Consider the following 22,918-nt stretch of genomic DNA (forward strand, 5'->3'; position numbering starts at 1 on the left):
CAGCCAGCAGCTGTCGGAAGCCTCAACAATTGCTGGAAGTTTGTTGGTGATACTGGCAATTTAGAAACACAAAAACCTATGTAGATTTTGCAAAATCAGCTCTATAGACACCCACATGCATTTCTGGTCTAGTCTCCACTGAAATCCCATCCTAGAGCTCCACCTATCCGCTGATAAAGGCACGCAAGGCCAATGCCACGCTTCGGTGTGAAGCTTATTTCAGGCATGTTTTGGCCTAAATTCATCCTGCAATTTTCGATTCCCTCTTTAAACATATTGAAGCTTTCCATGATGTTCTTTGTTCAAATAATGAATGTCTGATGCTTCTTGAAGCTGTTTCTCAATGTTTATTGAGTTCATTGGGGCCTGAAAATGGTATTTGCTGTGTTTATGATTTGTTTATTGTGTGCTTGTGGTTTGCATCAATTATCAAAGGTATGTGTTGGGATGGAGTAAGTGAATCCCAAAAGCATGTTGTTCGTTATGTAATTCTGATTTTCCGCTATACCGAGGTTGTGTGTATTGGGATGAGTCCCCAAATCCATGGTATTTGTTGTGTTTATGATTTGTTCATCATGTGCTTATGGTTTGCATTGGTTATCAAAGGTTGTGTGTTGGGGTGGAGTTGGTGAATTCCAAAAGCATGTTATTCGTGATGTATTTCTGATTTGCTGCTATACCGAGGTTGTGTGTGTGTTGGGATGAGTTCCCAAATCCCAAAGGTGTTTTCCTCGTCAGTCACTTTTTCGAGTGAACAACATACTAGAACTGTCTCAGAGGAGTATTCTAGGTTCCTGCAATATTACTCATCCCAACAAGCATCTCATCACATTGCATATTTTGCTCAAAAAGGTAATTTTTATTGTCTATATGTCATCTGGTGTCTCTCCCACTAGTTCTTGGGTTATGGAGTCTACATCTACTGACTATATGACAGGTGTCACCTACTTCCTTTTTGCCTTATAGTATTCTAAAAATCTGCCTCAAGTTACCTTGTTGATGGGCCCTCTACCATCGTTAAGGGGATAGGAGTAGTAAATCCTACTCCTCCATATCTTTTTCTTTTGCTTTGTACATTCTTAAAGCCTCCTTCAATCTTACGGCTGTTAGTAAAATTACAATCATTAAATTGATTTGTGATCTTCTTTCCTTATTATCTAGGGCTTGAACATGAGGAAGATAATTGGCATAGGATGTGAGGTTGGTGGGCTTACTATTTTGAGTAGCTCTCTCCTCCTATTACTTGTAGTGCCGTTGTAAGACTACATCAAATCCATTATTGCCTTGGTCATTTGTCATTGAAAAAGTTAAAATAGGTAGTTCCTACTTTGAGTTTTGAGTCTAATCTTAAGTGTGAATCTTTTCAATTAGGAAAGCCTCATCATGTTCCCTTTGCTTCCCAAGTCAATAAAAAGGTAGTTAGCCCTTTCATGTTAGTCCATTATGATGTTTGGGGTCCTAGTTGTGCTACGTCAAAGTTAGGGCCGCGGTTCTTTGTTATATTTGTTGATGAATACCCCAGAATGACTTGGTTCTATTTAATGGAAGATCATTTTTGAGTTGTTTAATATCTTGTGTTTTTTGATCTCTAATAAGGACTCATTTTGATATGCTAGTTCGGATACTTTGTAGTGATAATGCAAAGGAGCATTTCAGTACTCAATTCACTACCTATCTAACTAACTCTGGTATGAATCATCAGTCCTCGTGTCCACACTCCATAACAAAATGGAGTTGTAGAGTGAGAAAATAGAAATATTCTCGAAGTCACTCGAATCCTACTATATTGTTAGGATTCTCAATTCAATTAGGATTTCTATTTAATGTTTTAGGATCCCCAAATCAAATAGGATTTCTATTTAATGTGTTAAGGTTCCCAAATTAGTTGGGATTTCTATTTAATGTTACGATTCCCAAATTAATTAGGATTTCTATTTAACGTGTTAGGATTCCCAAATCAAATATGATTGAGTCCATTAAGGACTTGGGTTGGGATTTTTTACATTCCTATTTAATGTGGCTCCAACAAGACTATTAGCAAGCATAATGTTAGCAGCACTATCACACCACCTACCCCTTGCTATCCTCCTATGAAACATTGATTCAAAAGGAACTTAAGGAGCGAACAACAAAGGGTTTGTGCTGGCATTGTCACGCCCCGAACTTGGAAATGGGACCCAGGGATGAATTTAAGTAGCCTAACCTGTTTCTGTATTAATTTAAACATACATGATACAATACAAATAAGAGAGTCCGACCCCGTGGGGTACATGGTTGCCCTATGTACATACACATACCTATCCATACTCATCAGATATACAGCGGAATACGGTCTTTTATACATAAACGAGATCATACCGGAGTCTATACAAACTAGGACATACATTCCCATAATTACAACATATACTTCAGGTGTCTACAAAACTATCCTGACAACCTGGATACCAAAACTCGTACCTAAAAGGTACTAGCAGTAGCTACGACACCCCTTGCTTCCGGACGCTAGGATGCTACTTACCGCTACCTGAAGGACCTGAAAAACATTGTACGTACATTCGGGGTGAGACACCTCTCAGTAAGGAAGAAAACAGTTTATATTAGTGTGTGGCATACCAGTGTCATTTTACATACTTCATAACACTATACATACGATACAGTTCGAAACAATTCGTACAGTTTCATACAATTCCATACAGTTCCAGTATTTTCAGAAAAACGTTCCAGTTCATATGATACCCAAATATACATACATACATACATACATACGGTCAGTGTCGTCACACTAGTTTGCAACTACACAAGGTCACCTCGTCTCACAGCGATTACATTGCTACATACGCAACTACGCTGCGACGATCAAGGCCCAATAGTGATTACATTGCTCCATACGCAACTACACAAGGTCACCTAGTCTCACATCGATTACATTGTTACACACGCAACTACAATGCGACGACTCAGGCCTAATAGTGAATCCATTGCTTCATACGATGTAGTATATAACTTACACCACTTCGGTGACTAACCGGAATTAGACTGGTGATATTCACACCCTTGGATATAGAGCCGGACACTCTCGCCTACGGTAGTTAACCGATCCATGGCACAGAGTACGGTAATTAGCCGCCACATAGCTGTTTCGGCGTACGGTAATTAGACGCCACTAGCCGATTTCACAAAACCTGGAATCATTTTGGAACTCACGTCCCTATACATTTTAGCGTACGGTAATTAATCGCCACATAGCTGTTTTACAAATACCTGGAATAAATACATACATCCATACATATCACACTTATTTGGTTTACGGCAAATTATATCGTTTTCAAATTCAAGTATACAGTTTATACAAATATGGATTACGGTCACCTCAATAATACAGTTTAATCATAACTAACAGTTTTCCAAACAAAATAGAGATGATAACCGAAATCCCCAATTTTCCCGAAAACTGTAACCCAAAAATCCCGCATTTTTACCCGATAGATTTCCCAAAATAAGTAGCCAAAATATACATATGATCGTAGCCTACAAGTTTACCGATCCTGATTTCGAAAATAAGCTGATATAAACAAAATCCCCTTACCTTAACTTGATTTCCAACTACGAATTCTATGGTTCCCAAAACTACGAACCGAGACTCCAAAACCTACAAACCACAGTACAATATAGGCTTACAATCCGTACATATACTAAATCATAAACAAAAACCAAACTTTACCTCGATTTTAGCCTGAAACCCAAAATTCTCCAAAACGAGATTCCGATCCTCTAGAAACGTAGAGGATCCTTCGCTGATCCTCGTAGTAATGTTGGATTTGTGATTCAGGCGACGAACGGCGAAGAAATCGGGAAGAGAGAGAGAGCTTCGAATTCTAAAGAGAGAGAGAGAGAGGATTTCCAAAACTTAGCAATGAAGCAACCCAAAAATATCTTTTATAAGCCTTTGACCCGAGTAGATTCGTCGATGAATCGGGATCCTCGTTGACGAATTCTTCACAAGATTCGTCGACGAATCGGTGGCCTCGTCGACGAACCAGATATTTCCATTTTTCCCGAACCTCTCGGCATTCACTCGTCGACGAGCTTCTGAATTTCGTCGACGAATTCTTCACTATCTTCGTCGACGAATTATGGCCTCGTCTACGAAATCTGTACAATTCCATTTTTACCCCTCTTTTACATAATAAACCCATATACCACGGTTTGGGTTCTTACAATCTCCCCTCATTACAAAATTTCGTCATCAAAATTTGCAATCTCTCTTTACAATCACATTCATACTACTACATACATACATACTCTGAGGTGAAATGGTGACCATTTATACGCAGTCCCTCTACGATACATACATACACACTCTAGAGAATACGGCGGCCATTTATACGCAGTCCGGTTACAATACATACATAGATATTCTAGAGAATATGGCAGCCATTTATACGCAGCCCCGTTACGATACATACATACACACTCTAGAGAATATGGTTGCCATTTATACGCAGCCCTGTTACAATACATACATACATACTCTAGAGAATACGGCGGCCATTTTTACGCAGACCCGTTACGATACATACATAGATTCCCTCACTTATGGCGGAGGAATACCGTGGTTACACACATACACGGTCTCGGGAGCTCACAATACAACAGGGCTCTCCCAGAGACTAACCACCAAATACCATATGATAACAGAGGTTTACATACATACATACATACTCGTACCACCCTGCTATCCAAATACTACTCAAAACAACTGCGGATACTTCCGGCGTATTTCCGTCTCTAGTTCCCAAGAAGCTTCCTCAACCTCGTGTTTCCGCCACAATACCTTTACTAATGGTATCTCTTTGGTACGAAGCTTCTGAACTTTACGGTCCAGAACTTGAATAGGTATTTCCTCATACGCTAAAGTATCCTCGATTTCCAACTCATCATAACTAATAACATGAGATGGGTCCAACACGTACCTTCTCAGTATGGATACGTGAAATACATCGTGAACCTTCGAGAGTGCTAGGGGTAGTGCAACTCTATAGGCTATTAGACCCACTCGCTCAATGACCTAGAAGGGTCCGATATGCCTCGGGCTCAACTTGCCATTCCTTTCGAATCTCATCACTCCCTTCATCGGAGCGATTCTAAGGAATACCTTACCTCCCACCTCGAACTCCAACTCACGGCGGTGAACATTCGCCTAACTCTTCTACCGACTCTGAGCCGATCTAATCCTCTCCCGGATCAAACCTACCTTCTCATACGCCTGCTGTACAAGTTCAGGTCCTAAAACCTGACGTTCACCGACTTCATCCCAATACAAAGGAGATCGACACCTCCAACCATAAAAAGCCTCAAACGGTGCCATCCCTATATTAGCTTGGAAGCTATTGTTATACGCAAACTTCACTAGTGGCAGAAACTGAATCCAACTACCATCGAAGTCCAATACACAAGCCTGTAATATATCTTCCAAGATCTGTATCGTCCTCTTCGACTGTCCATCAGTCTGGGGGTGGAACGCTGTACTGAAGGTAAGCTTCGTCCCAAGTGCTTCCTGCAAGCTCTTTCAAAATCGAGAAGTAAATCTCGGATCTCGATCTGAAACAATGGACACCGGTACTCCGTGTAGTCTGACTATCTCCTGCACATATAGGTTCGCTAGCCTACTCAAAGGGTAGCTAACCTTCGTCGGTACAAAGTGAGCAGATTTCGCCAACTTGTCCACAATTACCCAAATAACATTCTACCCGTGAAGTGCTATCGGTAATCCGGTAACAAAGTTCATGGAAATGTGCTCCCATTTCCATACCAGAATAGGCAAAGGTTGCAACGGCCCTGTCGGCCTCTAATGTTCAGCTTTTACGTGCTAACACATCAGACACTGCTCCACAAACCGGGTAACATCCCTCTTCATACCACTTCACCAGAAGGACTCACGTAAATCACGATACATCTTCGTACTACCCGGATGTACCGTAACAAAGTCCGTGGAAATGTGCTCCCATTTCCATACCGGAATAGGCAAAGGTTGCAACGGCCTTGTCGGCCTCTGATGTTTAGCTTTCACCTATTGACACGTCAAACACTGCTCCACAAACCGGGCAACATCCCTCTTCATACCACTCCACCAGAAAGACTCATGCAAATCACGATACATCTTCGTACTACCCGGATGTACCGTATACAGAGAACGATGCGCTTCCTCCAGAATCGTCCTTCTGATCTCATCGTCTTTTGGAACACACAGCTTGGTCCCAAACCTCAACACACCTTTGTCAGTGATGTTAAAATCCGCAGCCAAACCCTGCTGCACTTTCTCTACAATTTCAGCTAACTCTGCATCATTAGCCTGTGTGGCTTTAATACGCTCAAACAAGGTCGGTTGGACCATCAAGCTAGCAATGAAAGCCTGATGATCACCAGACACCAACTCTATGCCAAGGCTTTCCAGATCTCGTCTGACATGATGCTGAGCTAAAACTGTAGTTATTGCTGCATGCTCTGACTTCTGACTCAATGCATCTGCTACCACATTGGCCTTTCCCGGGTGATAACTGATCGTACAATCGTAGTCCTTAATCAACTCTAGCCACCGCCTCTACCTCATATTCAGCTCATTCTGCGTGAAAAAGTACCTGAGGCTTTTGTGGTCAGTGAAAATCTCACACTGAACACCGTACAGGTAGTGTCGCCAGATCTTCAAGGCATAAACAACTGCAGCTAACTCTAAGTCATGCGTAGGGTAATTTTTCTCATACTCCTTAAGTTGCTGAGAAGCATAAGCTACCACCTTACCTTATTGCATAAGCACACATCCCAAGCCCTTCAGGGACGCGTCGCTATAGATCACAAAACTCCCATCTCCCGAAAGAATGGTCAATACTGGAGCAGTAACCAGCCGGTGCTTCAACTCGAGAAAACACTGTTCGCAATCACTAGTCTAGTCAAATTTCACCCCCTTCTTAGTCAATCGTGTTAGAGGTCCAGACAATTTAGAGAAACCCTCCACGAACCGACGATAGTAACCCGTCAGTCCCAGAAAACTCCGAACCTCCTACACACTCTTAGGTCTAGTCCAGTCGACCACAACTTCAATCTTATTGGGATCAACGGAGATACCACCCCTAGACACCACATGGCCTAGGAACGCGACTTGATTCAACCAGAACTCACACTTCTTCAGCTTAACATACAACTTCTTCCCTTGCAGAGTCTGTAGTACCAACCTCAAATGGTACTCATGCTCTTCCGAACTCTTCGAATATACCAGAATGTCGTCAATGAACACTACCACGAACCGATCTAGGTATTCATGGAAAACTCTGTTCATCAGATCTATGAACACCGTCGGCGCATTGGTCAACCCAAATGGCATAACCAAGAATATCTGGTTCGGAAAGTAGTCTTCGCTACATCTTCCGCTCTAACCCTCACCTGATGATATCCTGACCGTAAGTCGATCTTCGAAAAGACCTGCGTTTCCTGCAACTGGTCAAAAAGATAATCTATACGAGGCAAAGGGTAACGATTCTTCACCGTCACTTTGTTGATCTCACGGTAGTCAATGCACATATGCATCGACCCGTCCTTCTTCTTCACAAATAATACTGGAGCTCCCCAGGGCGAAACACTCGGCCGAATAAAACCCTGGTCTAGTAATTCCTGCAACTGCTCCTTCAACTCTCGAAGTTCTGCTGGAGTCATCCGGTACGAAACTTTAGAAATCGGTGCCTTGCCAGGCAACAACTCTATCGCAAACTCCACCTCACGATCCGGAGGTAAATCGGGTAAGTCATCTGGAAACACATCCGGAAACTTGTTGACCACCCGAATATCCTCGAGTCTCAACTCATCTCGTGGCAGTTCCTTCACGCAAGTTGGGTACCCCTAACATTGGTCGAAGAGTAGCCTTCTTGCCTGTAATGCTGATAGAATCTGTGGTACCAAACGCACACACGATCCTACGAACTCATACTCCTGCTTCCTAGGAGGTCTAAACACTACTACCTTCTTACGACAATCAATCACTGCATAGCTGGAGAACAACCAATCCATTCATAGTATGACGTCGAAACCCGACATGTCGTATACTACAAGATTCGTCGGTAGTAGTCTCTCCTGAATCACAACTGGGCAGTTTCCTAACATCTTACTACAAGTCATTAAACTCCCAGTCGGCGTAGTCACAGACAACATTTCATTCATCACACAGGTTTTCGCCCCACACAATTTCACAAAACTAGCAGATATAAACGAATGGGTTGCCCTCGAATCAAATAACACAGCAACTCTATTTGAAAGCAGTAACATAGTACCTGTTACCACGTTACCAGCGTGTTCTGCATTTGTTGGAGTAAGTGAATATACTCTCGCCGGAGCCGTGGTTGCCTGGTAATTCCCCCGAGGCACCTGATTACTCCCACGGTTCTGGCTCTGTGCAGACATATCCTTCCTCGTTTCTTGGCAGCTCTTCGCCATGTGGCCCGACTTGCCACAGTTGTAGCAAACACCCCATAATGGCAGACATTCGCTATCGTGCCATTTATGGCACTTGGCGCACGGTGCGGAGGATGGATCCCCCTGAGAACTCGGCCGCTCGGTGTTCTGCCGATAACCAGAGCTGTAATTCTTCCTCTTTTTCCACTGATTCTACCGTGGACCACTCTAAGGACCAGAAGATACTGACCTCTTCCCCTGAACCTGCACTACCTCATCTCCTCGAAGGTCGGTCTCAACTATGGTGGCTTTATCCACCAGGACAGAGAACTCACGGATCTGCAGTAGCCCCACAAGACGGCGGATGTCTTTCCTTAGACCCCTCTCGAACCTTCGATCTTTCTCGTGCTCATTCGGAACCAAGTACGACGCAAATCTAGATAACTCGATAAATCTAGCAACATACTTCTGTACCGTCAAAGTACCTTGTATCAGACCCGAAAACTCATTGGCCTTCGCATCTTGAGTGGAGACCGGAAAGTATCTCTCGAAAAATACCTCCTTGAAACGGCCCCACATCATATCAGATGGACCCGCTCTCTGCCTCTCCAACAGGCTCACTGCCGTCCACCATCACCCTGCCTCCCCAGTAAGCTGGAAGGTAGCGTACAAAACCTTTTGCTTCTTTGTGCAGTGGAGGACTTCCAAAATCCTCTCGGTCTTCTCGACTCAGTCCTCCGCCTCTATCGGATTTGGTCTTCTTGTAAATGTCGGAGGGTGCATGCGTGTGAACCTCTCAATGGTACACCCTACATCAGTAGGAGAGCTCTCGCGTCTTTTAACACTTCGCCCAATCTCTCGGATCACCTGTCTCGCCAAACCACGAGACACTGAAGGAGACTCATCGCTCGCCGTCTCCTCGGAGCCACTCTCCAAGTTATTGTCCTTAGGCTCCATTCTGAAAATAGAATAGGAATCGGTTAGAATTCCTATATCGTACACAGTTAACACAATCATTGACCTAATCATGTCAACTATTACTCTCATAGGTCTAGGCTTGTCCCGACACACCGACACGAAAGTCATCAATGGTCTGCCCTGCCTTTACTGGAATCGTTATCCTAGGAAAGACACAGAATACCGCCGACAAATCCTGGTCTAGCAACAGAACAACCCTCAACCAATACTACCCATTTCCTACATCCTTTACTTTGGTATGTACACATCAATACTCCTAACCAGTTTACAAGACCTAACCACCTGGTTAGCTCTGATACCAAGTTGTCACGCCCCAAACTCGGAAATGGGACCCGGGGGTGAATTTAAGTAGCCTAACTTGTCTCTGTATCAATTTAAACCTACATGATACAATACAAATAAGAGGGTCCGACCCCGTGGGGTACACGGTTGCCCTATATACATACACATACCTATCTATACTCATCAGATACGCAGCGGAATACGGTATTTTATACATAAACGAGATCATACCAGAGTCTATACAAACTAGGACATACATTCCCATAATTACAACATATACCCTAGGTGTCTACAAACTATCCTGCCAACCTGGATTCCAAAACTCGTACCTAAAAGATTCTAGTAGTAGCTACGACATCCCTTGCTTCCGGAAACAATTAAGCTTCCTAAGGATTTCACTGAGAGCTCATGCCCACCCCATTTCATGCTCTCCCACTCTCTCTCTCTCTCTCTCTCCTCCGCCCCTCCCTCTCTCTCTCTAGATTATTTCTTCATTCGTAAGCTGAATCGAAAAATGAACACCACCACGGAGTCCCAGTTTCAATCATGAGCAAATTAATCGAAGCAGATTTTAGGCTTGGGCTTCCTAGGTACCACTCTAAGGCTAAGGTAAGGAGTACAAATTATGTCAATTATTTAAGGAATTCACTTGGTTAAATCATGGTATATAATTACTGGAATATTGTATGTAGATTTCTGAGTAATTTTATGGGTATGAAAATTATGGTTTATTTATTAAATTGTAGTATTTGATTAAATTATATTTTTGGGAATATTTTGGAATTAAGCTAGACTATAGGGATTTGATTAAATGCTACTTATCGCTACCTGAAGGACCTGAAAAACATTGTACGTACATTCGGGGTGAGACACCTCTCAGTAAGGAAGAAGACAGTTTATATCAGTGTGTGACATACCAGTGTCATTTTACATACTTCATAACACTATACATACGATACAGTTCGAAACAATTCGTACAGTTTCATACAATTCCATACAGTTCCAGTATTTTCAGAAAAACGTTCCAGTTCATATGATACCCAAATATACATACATACATACATACATACGGTCAGTGTCGTCACACTAGTTTGCAACTACACAAGGTCACCTCGTCTCACAGCGATTACATTGCTACATACGCAACTACGCTGCGACGATCAAGGCCCAATAGTGATTACATTGCTCCATACGCAACTACACAAGGTCACCTAGTCTCACATCGATTACATTGCTACACACGCAACTACATTGCGACGACTCAGGCCCAATAGTGAATCCATTGCTTCATACGATGTAGCATATAGCTTACACCACTTCGGTGACCAATCGGAATTAGACTGGTGATATTTCACACCCTCGGATATAGAGCCGGACACTCTCGCCTACGGTAGTTAACCGATCCATGGCACAACATACAGTAATTAGCCGCCACATAGCTGTTTCGGCGTACGGTAATTAGCCGCCACTAGCCGATTTCACAAAACCTAGAATCATTTTGGAACTCACGTCCCTATACATTTCAGCGTACGGTAATTAACCGCCACATAGCTGTTTTACAAATACCTGGAATAAATACATACATCCATACATACCACACTTATTTGGTTTATGGCAAATCATATCGTTTTTAAATTCAAGTATACAGTTTATGCAAATATGGATTACGGTCACTTTAATAATACAGTTTAATCATAACTAACAGTTTTCCAAACAAAATAGAGATGATACCCGAAATCCCCAATTTTCCCGAAAACTGTAACCTGAAAATCCCGCATTTTTACCCGATAGATTTCCCCAAATAAGTAGCCAAAATATACATATGATCGTAGCCTACAAGCTTACCGATCCTGATTTCGAAAATAAGCTGATATAAACAGAATCCCCTTACCTTAACTTGATTTCCAACTACGAACTCTATGGTCTCCAAAACTACGAACCGAGACTCCAAAATCTACAAACCACAGTACAATACAGACTTACAATCTGCACTACTACACATATACTAAATCAGAAACAAAAACCAAACCTTACCTCGATTTTAGCCCGAAACCCGAAAATCTCCGAAACGAGATTCCGATCCTCTAGAAACGTAGAGAATCCTTCGCTGATCCTCGTAGTAATGTTGGATTTTTGATTCCGGCGACAACAGCGAAGAAATCAAGGAGAGAGGGAGAGAGCTTTGAATTCTAGAGAGAGAGAGAGAGGATTTCCAAAACTTAGCAATGAAGCAACCCAAAAATATCTTTTATAAGCCTTTGACCCGAGTAGATTCGTCGACGAATTGGGATCCTCGTCGACGAATTCTTCACAAGATTCGTCGACGAATCGGTGGCCTCGTTGACGAACCAGATATTTCCATTTTTCCTAAACCTCTCGGCATTCACTCGTCGACGAATTCTTCACTATCTTCGTCGACAAATTATGGCCTCGTCGACGAATTCTGTACAATTCTAGTTTTACCCATCTTTTACATAATAAACCCATATACCACGGTTCGGGTCCTTACAGGCATTGTGATTAGAAGTGGCATAGGGGACACTTTTGTAAAAAAGGATGACTCTTGATGATTGAACTAGTGGAGGAGCTAGAAGAGGTTGAGGATGAATATGTTGATTAAGATAAACAAGGTATGAAATTTGATGATAATGATGAATCTATCACTTCTTCAGCTCATGCTCTAGCTAGGTATGCTAATCCTCAAACCATGAAAATTAATAGCTTCTTAAAACGGAAACTCGTCACTGTCTTAATTGATACATGTACCACTAATAATTTCATGGATACTAAAATTGCTAAATGGCTAGCCTATCTTGTGGAGCAATGTGAGAAGTTTGATGTGAAGGTTGCAGATGGAAGCACCTTGAGATGTGAGAGCAAGTGTCCGCGAAGGTTAAACTTACTATGCAGAATCATGAGTTGTATGTTGATTTCTTTTTGCTGCCACTAGAAGACTATGAAGTGGTTTTGGGTATTGAATGGTTATGAACTTTAGGTGATATAACTTGGGTTTTTTCTATACTGATTATGAAGTTTGCTGTAAATGGCCAGAGAGTGACTCTTAAAGGCTAGCTTTGTGGTAATGTGACTACAATTTCAAGCCATCGTATGGAGAAGTTTCTTAAAAAGGAGTGACATGGCTGCCAAGTACAACTTGGAGCACGAGAGGGGTTACAACATCAATTTGGCTAGGATGAAGGGGTAGAATCTCTCATTTTAGAATTTTTTAAATTGTTTGCAGAGCCCCAGGGATTCCCACCTCAGCGAACACATGATCACTGCATTCCTCGATTGCCATGTAGTGTCCCTAGTAATGGCTGTCCTTATTGATATCCTTATTTTTGAAAATTAGAAACAGAAAAAAAAAAATGTTAGGATGCTGGCATTATTCAACCAAGTGTTAGTCACTTAGTCCATATTCTTCTCTTGTCTTATTGGTGGAAAGGAGGATGGTTCTTGGCGGATATGTATTGATATTGAGCACTCAAAAAGAGCACTATAAAGGATAAATATCTTATCTTTGTTGTGGATGAATTGGGAGGTGCCCAACAATTCACCAAACTCGACTTGAGAACGGCTATCACCAGATTTGGGTGCATGAGGATGACATTTAGAAAACTGCATTTAGAACTCACGATGGCCATTATGAGCCCTCGGGGAACCAAGGACGAGCAAACTCACCGCCAGAACCGCCGTGTGACCACTGCATTCTCGGCCATTGCTCATCGGTGTCTACTTTTTTTCAACTATAATCGAACTCTCTTTACCAAAGCCTCACTGCGCTCAGAGGGATACCTGCACCCTGCGCTAAACAAAGCAAATGTTCCGGGGCCTGCCAGCCCATCTGAATGGGGTTCAAAGGGGACTTGATAGCGTTTGGGCGGTATTGAGGGAGTTGATCGTACAATTAGAAATTCCTTTTTTCCTAAACTCATCTAGCGGGACGAGTCAAAACATTCATAGGATCTAATTTGAATGGACACATTGGAAAGGATAATATAAGCTATGAGAGGATACATGAAGGTCATGGATATGGAGATAAAAATAAGGCCAATGATACAATTTTAATTTTTTTTCATGTCTTACAATTTTGTTATATTGAATACTTGCTTTATAAAAAGAGAAGAACACTTAATAACTTTCAAGAGTGAGCATAGTAAAAGTCAAATAGATTTTTTCTTAACTAGGCACGGCGATCGTCTATCTTGTAAGAATTGTGATGTTATTTTTGGTGAAAGTTTGGCTACACAACATAGAATTCTAGTATTAGATGTACATACTAAAAAATGGGATGATATCTTTGATCTATTATGCAAGTGGAAGGGGAAATTGAAGAATATGTAATACATAGGATTAAAGCAGATTGGGTAAAATGGAGTGCGTTAGGTGGCGTGTTGTGTGATCGTAGAATATCCTTAAAATTAAAAGGAAAGTTTTATAAGATGATTACAATGCCGGTTATGCTTTATGATTTAGAATATTGGGCAACTAAGAAACAACATGTACAAAAAGTAAAAGTTGTTGAAATACAAATGTTAAGGTGGATGAGTTGTATAACATTAAAAATAAACTAAGAAACGAGCATATATGCAATAATCTACGCGTAGAAATGGTCAAAAGACAAGATAAGGAAGAGGTGACTTAGATGGTTTGGGCATTTGAAATGCAGGCCTAGTAGAGCACTGTGAGGAGGAGTGAGTTTGATATTGTTTCTAACATGAAAAGGGGTGGGGGTAGGCCTAAAATATCTTGGAATGAGTTAGTAAGGAAGGATTTAATAATCCTTAATCTAGTATAGGAAAATGCTCTCGATTGAGTGAATTGGAGAAATTTAATTCATGTAACCGACCCCACTAGTGGCACTTAAGGCTTGTTGTTGTATGCTAAAAAAATGGAAGAGAGAGTAACATAAATCAACACAGGAGGACTAGGTGGTGGAGCTTGAAGGGAGATAATATAATAAAATTCAAAGATTAAATTATTAAAGAGTGAATGGATAGTAAGGGATAAGGTAGATGCAAATACTATTTGAAATAAAATGGCCAACTCTATTGTGAGGACAACAAAAGAGATTTTAGCTGAGTCCAAAGAAAGATACTTAGGTAATAAAGAAAGTTGGTGGAGGGATCAAGAAGTCCAAAAAGTGTTAAGAAAAAAAGAAATGGGTATAGAATATGACAAAATTGTAGAATTATAGAAAATATTTAAAAGTATAAAGAGACAAGAAAAAATGCAAAAAAGATTATTAGTGAAGCTAGACATAGTGTTTATGATACTTCATATACTAGACTAGATACAAAAAAGGAGAAAGAGACATTTATAAACTTGCTAGAGGTAGAGAAAGAAAATGCAAAGATATAGGTAATGTAAAATGTATGAAGGACGAGAATGATACTGTCTTAACTAGAGAAGAAGACATAAAGAGAGGTAGTGAGGATACTTTGATAAGTTGTTTAATGAAAAGTGAAAACCAAAATGAAAGATTGAACTTGGAAGTGACAAATGAGGAAAAAGACTAAAAATAATAGATTTATTTGCAAAATTAGAGTCCTGCCAGTGAAGATGGAGTTAAAAAAGATGAAAAGTGAGAAATCCATAGGACTAGATAATATATTGATTGAAGTTTGGAAATGTTTAGTGGATAAAGGAAATATTTGGTTAACTAATCTTTTCAACATTATTATAAAAACCAAGAAAATTGTGGAAGAATGGAGGGAAAAAATGATAATATACCTTCATAAAAAAACAAGGCGATATTCAAAATTGTAATAACTATGGTGGAATTAAGATTATGAGTTATACGATGAAATTATAGGAAACGGGTAATTAGGCGAAGAATAAGATTAAAAATGAAGATTTCAAACAATCAATTTGGTTTTATGCTTGGGAAATCAACAATAGAAGCTATTTATCTTTTAGAAGATTAATGGAAAAGTTTAGGGAAAAGAAGAGGGATTTACATATGGTTTTTATTGACTTAGAGAAAGCATATGATAGAGTACCTATTGAAGTTCTTTGGTGGGTCTTAGAAAAGAAGGGGGGTTTATAGTAGATATACTGAGGTCATTGAGGATATGTATAATTGAATAGTGATTAACATTAGGACTGAAGGAGGGGTATCTAGGGAATTGCCAATCACAATAGGTGTAATCAAGGTTCTACTTTGAGTCCTTATCTTTTTTTTTTTTTTTTTTTTTTGATGAACTTACTAGGCATATCCAAAAAGAGATCCATTGACATATGTTTTTTGCAGATGATATTGTATTGATTGATGAAAGTAGGAGCGGAGTGGAATCTAAGTTAAAACTTTGTAGAATTGCATTAGAGTCCAAAAGTTTTAAGATAAGTAGGAATAAGACAAAATATATGAAATGTGATTTCAGTAATGTAAGGAGTAGCAGTGGACAGAAGATTAAACTTGATAATTAAGAAATTATTGACAATAATATATTTCAATATCTTGGATCTATTATGCAGGCGGAAAGGGAAAAGATGTAATACATAGAACTAAAGCAAGTTGGGTAAAATGGAGGAGTGCGTCAGGTGTGTTGTGTAATCGTATAGAATACCCTAAAAAATTAGAAGGAAAGTTTATAAGATGGATATAAGGTTGGCTATGCTTTATGCTTCCAAAATGTTGGGCAACTAAGAAACAACATGTAGAGAAAGTAAAAGTTGCCAAAATAAGAATGCTAAGGTTGAGGAGTGGTATAACATTAAAAGATAAATTAAGGAACAAACATATACGCAATAATTTATGCATAGCACCTGTCGAAGACAAGATAAGGGAGGGGCGACTTAGATGGTTTAGGCATTTGAAACGCAGGCCTAGTAAAACACTTTTGAGGAATATTTAGTAAATTATTATTTTTGGCATGAAAAATGGCAAGGGTAGGCCTAAAATACTTGGAATGAGGTAGTGAGGAAGGATTTAATAGCCCTGAATCTAATAGAGGAAAATGCTCTCAATCAGGTAAATTGGAAGAAAAAAAATTCACGTAGCTGACCCCACCTAGTGGGACTTAAGGCTTCTTCTTCTTGTTGTTGTTAGTTAGTTAATTTGATTTTTTGTAAAATTAGAATTTTTGCTTAATGTTATATTCAATTTTTTGGAATATTTAGTTCTACTGTGTCAATTGGCAGAGTTAGCTATGGAATGAAAAAACATAACATATTTAAAGACGAACAAATTTTTGATTTGGTTGAAGAGCTCCTCTCTCTCTCTCTCTCTCTCTCTCTCTCTCTCTCTCTCTCTCTCTCTCTCTCTCTTTCTCTCTCTCTCTCTCTCTCTCATCTTCGGTTTCTATTCCTTGATCAAAAACCCTAAGTCTCAATGTCTTGTTTGCTTTTATTTTTCTCTTTTTGTATTTTATCTTAATAATTGGAAAAATTCTTGTTTTTTCTTATTATAGGGAAACACACCAGAAATTACATCAATTTTTGGTATCAGAAAGTTCAAGAAATCACATTAAGAAAAATAATGACTAATTTAAAGATGAGTGGTAATTAGGTTTAATAGGATGGATGTACATTAGAGAAAAAAACTTCTCTGATTTGTTATGATGAACAACTCAAGAGAGGTTACCTGTATTATTCAGAATTGGAGGCGAGGTCTCCGCGGACACTATTATCTGACTGATACATTTGACATTCCACTTGAAATTTAGTGAAAAATATTTGGAAAGTGGAAGAGGGAATTGAGATGCTTTTTGAAGAAAAAATCTTATGCAAACAAGTAAGCAATAATGTCTAAAAGATATATATATATATATTTAGGATAAAGGTGATGAGATAAAAATTTGAACAAATTTTTGGAGATTAGATAAAAAAAAAAATGTGAGCATATTAAACTTTGTAATGTTGTAATGTGGCTCGCCTCATAAAAAAAAAAAAAGGAAGGCGAAGAGTTGTCTGCCATTTAGTGGTCAGACTTGGTTGCTGTTTGGTGCAACCATCTCCACCCACTCCTTTGAAAAAAAAAGGAGAACTGATGGTGATATTTTTGGAGGAGATTTGGGCTGCGATGATTTCCTCTTCTCCTATAAAAGGATTACTCCTCTTCCATTGTAGAGTAAGAGGTAAGACACAATAAGTGTGAGTGCACTGTGTGTGTGTTATAATCCTCCTCCTCCTTCACAATATACCCATATATATATATACTCCTCTCCCATAGACATAGGCTAAATTGGCCGAACTTACGTATATCTTGTGTGTTTTTTGTGTATGTTATTTCATATTGGGTTGGATTCATATCCCAACAATTGGTATTGGAGCTATAGGTTTTATTTCTATGTATTAATACCGCCTTAATGACAGGTTTTATTGATGTGTATTGATACCGCCTTCATGGCTGGATCTATTCTTACTTTTTTGAGATTATACTGTAGCAACATTGTTCAGTGCAATTGTCCACATATAGTACTAGAGTATATTAAATGGAGGAAAGTACAAGCATTGTTAGTAGTTCCATGATCAGGCTTATAGAGACAAATTATTTGATCTGGAAGACAATGATGGAAGATTTGTTGTACTGTAAAGATCTGTTTGATCCTATTGAGTGCAAAGGGATCAATACAAAATGGCAAAAATGATTCTGATTGGAAGAAGCTCAACAGAAGGGCTGTCAATGTTATAAGATAGTGGGCTGAGCCGAGGGCAATCCGTGATCCAGCCAAAGAAACGGATGCCTACAAACTTTGAATTTGGGAGAGATGTACAGCCAAAGAAATGGATGCCTACAAACTTTGGCAATATCTGGGAGAGATGTATGAGCCACAGAATGCCCAAAACAAAGCCTTCATGATAAGAAGGCTTGTGAATTTAAAATTATGTAATGGACAAAATGTTTCAGATCACTTGGATAAATTTAATGAAATTCTTGATAACTTGACAAGCATGGAACTGACTATTGCAAATGAAATACAAGCATTGATTATGCTGGGTTCATTACCGGATAGTTGGGAGACACTGGTGGTAGCTCTCAGTAATTCAATACCAGACGGAAAGGTAACCTTGAGTACGGTGAAGGATAGCATCCGTAGAGAAGGCAAAAGAAGAGTTGAGTAAGGCTTGCCCACTCACTCTCAAGGACAAGCGATGGTTACTGAGAGGGGCAAAGTAGATTTTCCTAAGGAGACTAGAAGAACATAGGAAAGCCAGAAGCAAGTCCAGAGGCAGACCAAAATCAAGAGTTAACTTCACCTACTATTATTGTAATAAATCTGGACATTTAAAGAAGAATTATTGGAAATGGAAGGAAAAACAAACCAGTGAAGACAAGAAAGAGGAGGACAAAAGTAGTGCACTTATGACTTCTGATGATCGCGAGACTTATGTGGTGTGTGAGGAAGGACATGTTAACCTCACTTGCCAAGACACAACATGGACGATTGATTCTGCAGCATCATTCCATGTAACAACATGAAGAGACTTCTCATCTTGCAAATGTGGTGATTATGGTTTTGTTAAGATGGGAAATGAAGCCAAATGCAAAGTTGTTGATAAAGAAGATGTGTTGATATAAACAAATGTTGGATGCAAGCTATACTACTGAAGGATGTTCGGCATGTCTGAGAGATTCGCCTTAACTTAATCTCCACAGGTCAACTTGATGACATGGGTTATGAAAACTATTTTAGTGATGAAATTTGGAAGCTTTAGAAAGGGAATTTGGTGGTGGCCAATGGAAAGAAGGATGCTAGTTTATACTATACTCAAGCTAAGCAACTCTATGCAAGAGATGTGAATGCTACAAAATATAAAGTCACCACTGAGTCATGACACAATAGACTTGGCCACATGAGCGAGAAGGGACTCCAGGTTCTTGCAGGGAAAAAGCTCCTTCCAAATTTCTCAAGTAAATCTTAAAAGAACTGTACTCATTGTTTAGCTAGTAAAAAACATAGAGTTGCATTTCAAAAGAACCCCCCCATTTAGGAGAAAGCATATTCTAGATCTGGTTCATATTGATGTGTGTTTTATGAATGATAAAAGTATTGGTGGATCATTGTACTTTGTTACATTTATTGAGGACCACTCTAGAAAAGTATGGTCTTATTCTTTGAAGAGTAAAGACTAGGCGTTAGATATGTTCAAGAAGTTTCAGGCCAATGTTGAAAAACAAAGTGGAAGAAAGCTAAAACGTGTTCATTTAGACAATGGTGGTGAATACATTGGGCCATTTGAAGAGCATTGCAGAGTCCATGGTATCGGGCTTGAGAAGTCAGTTCCCAAGACTCCTCAACATAACGACATTGCAGAAAGAATGAATAGAACCATCTGCAACAAGATTATTTGCATGCTCTCTCATTCAAGATTGCCAAAATCCTCTTGGGATGAGGCGTTAATGAAAACAGTTAATCTCATCAACCTTTCTCCTTTAGTTCCTTTAGGAGGTGACATTCGTGAAAGGATTTGGACTGGGAGAGACGATCCTATTAATTGGTTGTAAAGCTTTTGTCCATGTTCCTTGGGATGAAATGACCAAATTTGATGCAAAGAAAAAAGAGCGCATCTTCATCCGTTATGGTATTGATGAGTTCGGCTACAGAATATGGGATCCAAAGAACAGGAAAGTCATCCGAAGCAGAGATGTAGTATTCTTTGAAGATCAAACTATTGTCGATTATGAGAAGGTCAATAAGCTAAAGCATGTCCTTAGGAATCCAATTGAGTTGATTCTAAATTCACCACCACAGCCACAAGAAAAGCATGACGATAATAGGGAAGTTGATGAGAGTGATGAACCAATAGCTAAAGGTGATCAAGAAGCTCTATCTTGCAGAACCCTAGATAAGAAGATCTGCTAGGGAGCGTCAACCTTTTAGAAGATACCCACCAGATGAGTATGTGTTGCTAATTGATGGGGGAATACCAAAATGTTTTGAGGATGTCATGTCACATGAGCACAAGAATGAGTGGCTAAAGGCCATGCAAGAAGAGATGAAATCCTTACATGAGAACCACACTTATGATTTGGCAGAATTATCAAAGGGAATGAAACCACTCAACAACAAATGGGTGTTTAGATTGAAAAATGAAGATGGAAACTCACAAACAAGGTACAAGGCGCGACTATTTGTGAAAAGTTTTGGTCAAAGAAAAGGTATTGGCTTTGAAGAGATTTTTTCGCCCATGGTGAAGATGTTATCTATTCGAGTTGTTCTCAGATTGGCTGCTAGCTTGAACTTGTAGATTGAGCAACTTGATGTAAAAACTGCATTTCTCCATGGTAATTTCAAAGAATAAATTTATGTGAAACAACATGAAGGATTCGAGATCAAAGGCAAAGAACAGGTGGTGTGCAAATTGCGAAAGAGTTTGTATGGCCTCAAGCAGGCACCGAGGCAGCGGTACAAGAAGTTTGATTCCTTCATGTTGGAGCACAGGTATAACAGGACCACATCTGACCATTGTGTTTTTATTAAGAGATTTTCTAGTAATGATTTCATTATTCTCATGCTTTATGTGGATGATATGCTAATAGTTGGTTGTGATACTGAGAAGATAGAAAAGTTGAAGAAAGAACTAAGCAAATCCTTTGCAATGAAGGATTTAGGTCCAACAAAACAAATTCTTGGAATAAAGATCTTTCGAGATGGGAAAAATAGAAAGTTGTGGTTGTCTCAAGAAAAGTATATTGAGAAGGTGTTGGAAAGATTTAACATGAACAAGGCAAAACCAGTCAGTTGTCCACTTGCAGGACACTTCAAGCTTACTTCCAAGCAATATCCTACAAGTGAAAATGACAGAAGAAATGAAGAAAGTGCCTTACTCTTCAGCCGTGGGTAGCTTGATGTACACCATGGTATGCACAAGACTTGATATTGCTCATGCAGTTGGAATAGTCAGTCGATTCCTTTCTAATCCTTGAAAAGAACATTGGGAAGCCATCAAGTGAATTCTTAGGTATCTCAAAGGTACTTCTCATTTATGTTTATGTTTTGGTCATGACAAACCTATGTTGGAAGGTTACACAGATGCAGATATGGCTGGTGACGTTGACTCCAGAAAGTCTACTTCGAGATACCTGATGACATTTTCAGGGGGAGCAGTGTCATGGCAATCAAAGTTACAAAAATGTGTTGCATTGTCCACTACTGAGGTAGAGTACATCGCCATCATTGAAGCAAGCAAAGAGCTTCTATGGATGAAAAAGTTCCTGGAGGAACTTGGCCTCAAGCAATTGAAGTATGTTCTCTACTGTGATAGTCAAAGTGTCATTCATCTTAGCAAGAATCCTAGTTTTCATTCAAAATCAAAGCATATTGATGTTCAATATCATTGGATTCGAGAAGTGTTAGAGTCAAAGCAGTTAAAGTATAGAGAAGATTCATAGTGATGACAATGCATCAGACATGATGACTAAAACAATGTCCAAATCAAAGCTTGAAGCTTGTAGAACCACGACAGGTTTGTTGGAACTCTCCGCATGAGTTGGGTGGGGGAGATTTGTTGGGCCCGCCTCATAAAAAAACAAAAAAAGAAAAAGAGGCAATGACTTGGTTGCCATTTGATAGTCAGACTTGGCTGCTGTTCGGTGCAACCATCTCCACCCACTCCTTTGAAAAAAAGGAGGAGAACTGATGGTGATATTTTTGGAGGCGATTTGGGCTGCGATGATCTCTTCCTCGTCTCCTATAAAATGATTACTCCTCTTCCATTTTAGAGTGAAGGGTAAGACACAACAAGTGTGAGTGTATACCCATATATATATATATAGTGAAGTTACTCCTCTCCCGTGGACGTAGGCTAAATTCGCCGAACCACGTAAATATTGTGTGTTTTTTGTGTATGTTATTTGATCTTGGGCGGGATTCGTATCCCAATAGTGCATTTGGGCTGAATTAGTAGAATTGATTAGAGTACACTTCTTTTATTCCCTTGCCTACCTTCTTCCTAGTTCCTAGAGATGATATCGTTATTTTAATTTTCCAACTAGAAAAAATGATTTAGTGTGGTTGAAGACTTCAAAGATGGTTGTAGCCAAAGATTGTAGCTAAACTGCATTTGCTGAAATAAATGACTAGTGTATGCTGCACTTCCTCTCCCTCTCTCTCTCTCCATGCTTCCATGCCTGGTGCCTGCATGGATGGGGCTCAGCATTCAATGACATAAACTGTATTGGCATTTTATTGTTTTTCCAATTGAAATGTCTCGTATGAATTCCAACATACATACTTGTTATGAATGTACTGAACAAATGAATATATGAAACTTC

At 39.7% G+C, this 22,918-nt stretch overlaps 1 protein-coding gene across 6 annotated transcripts in view; it reads left to right on the plus strand.

Annotated features, from left to right (window-relative positions):
* Positions 1–22,918, plus strand: part of LOC131158337 (protein ANTI-SILENCING 1-like) — a 55,262-nt gene that overhangs the window by 11,174 nt on the left and 21,170 nt on the right. The gene's annotated exons all lie outside the window — the stretch shown is intronic.

This window comes from Malania oleifera, chromosome 6 (genome assembly GCF_029873635.1).
Source record: "Malania oleifera isolate guangnan ecotype guangnan chromosome 6, ASM2987363v1, whole genome shotgun sequence".
Lineage (NCBI taxonomy): Eukaryota > Viridiplantae > Streptophyta > Magnoliopsida > Santalales > Ximeniaceae > Malania > Malania oleifera.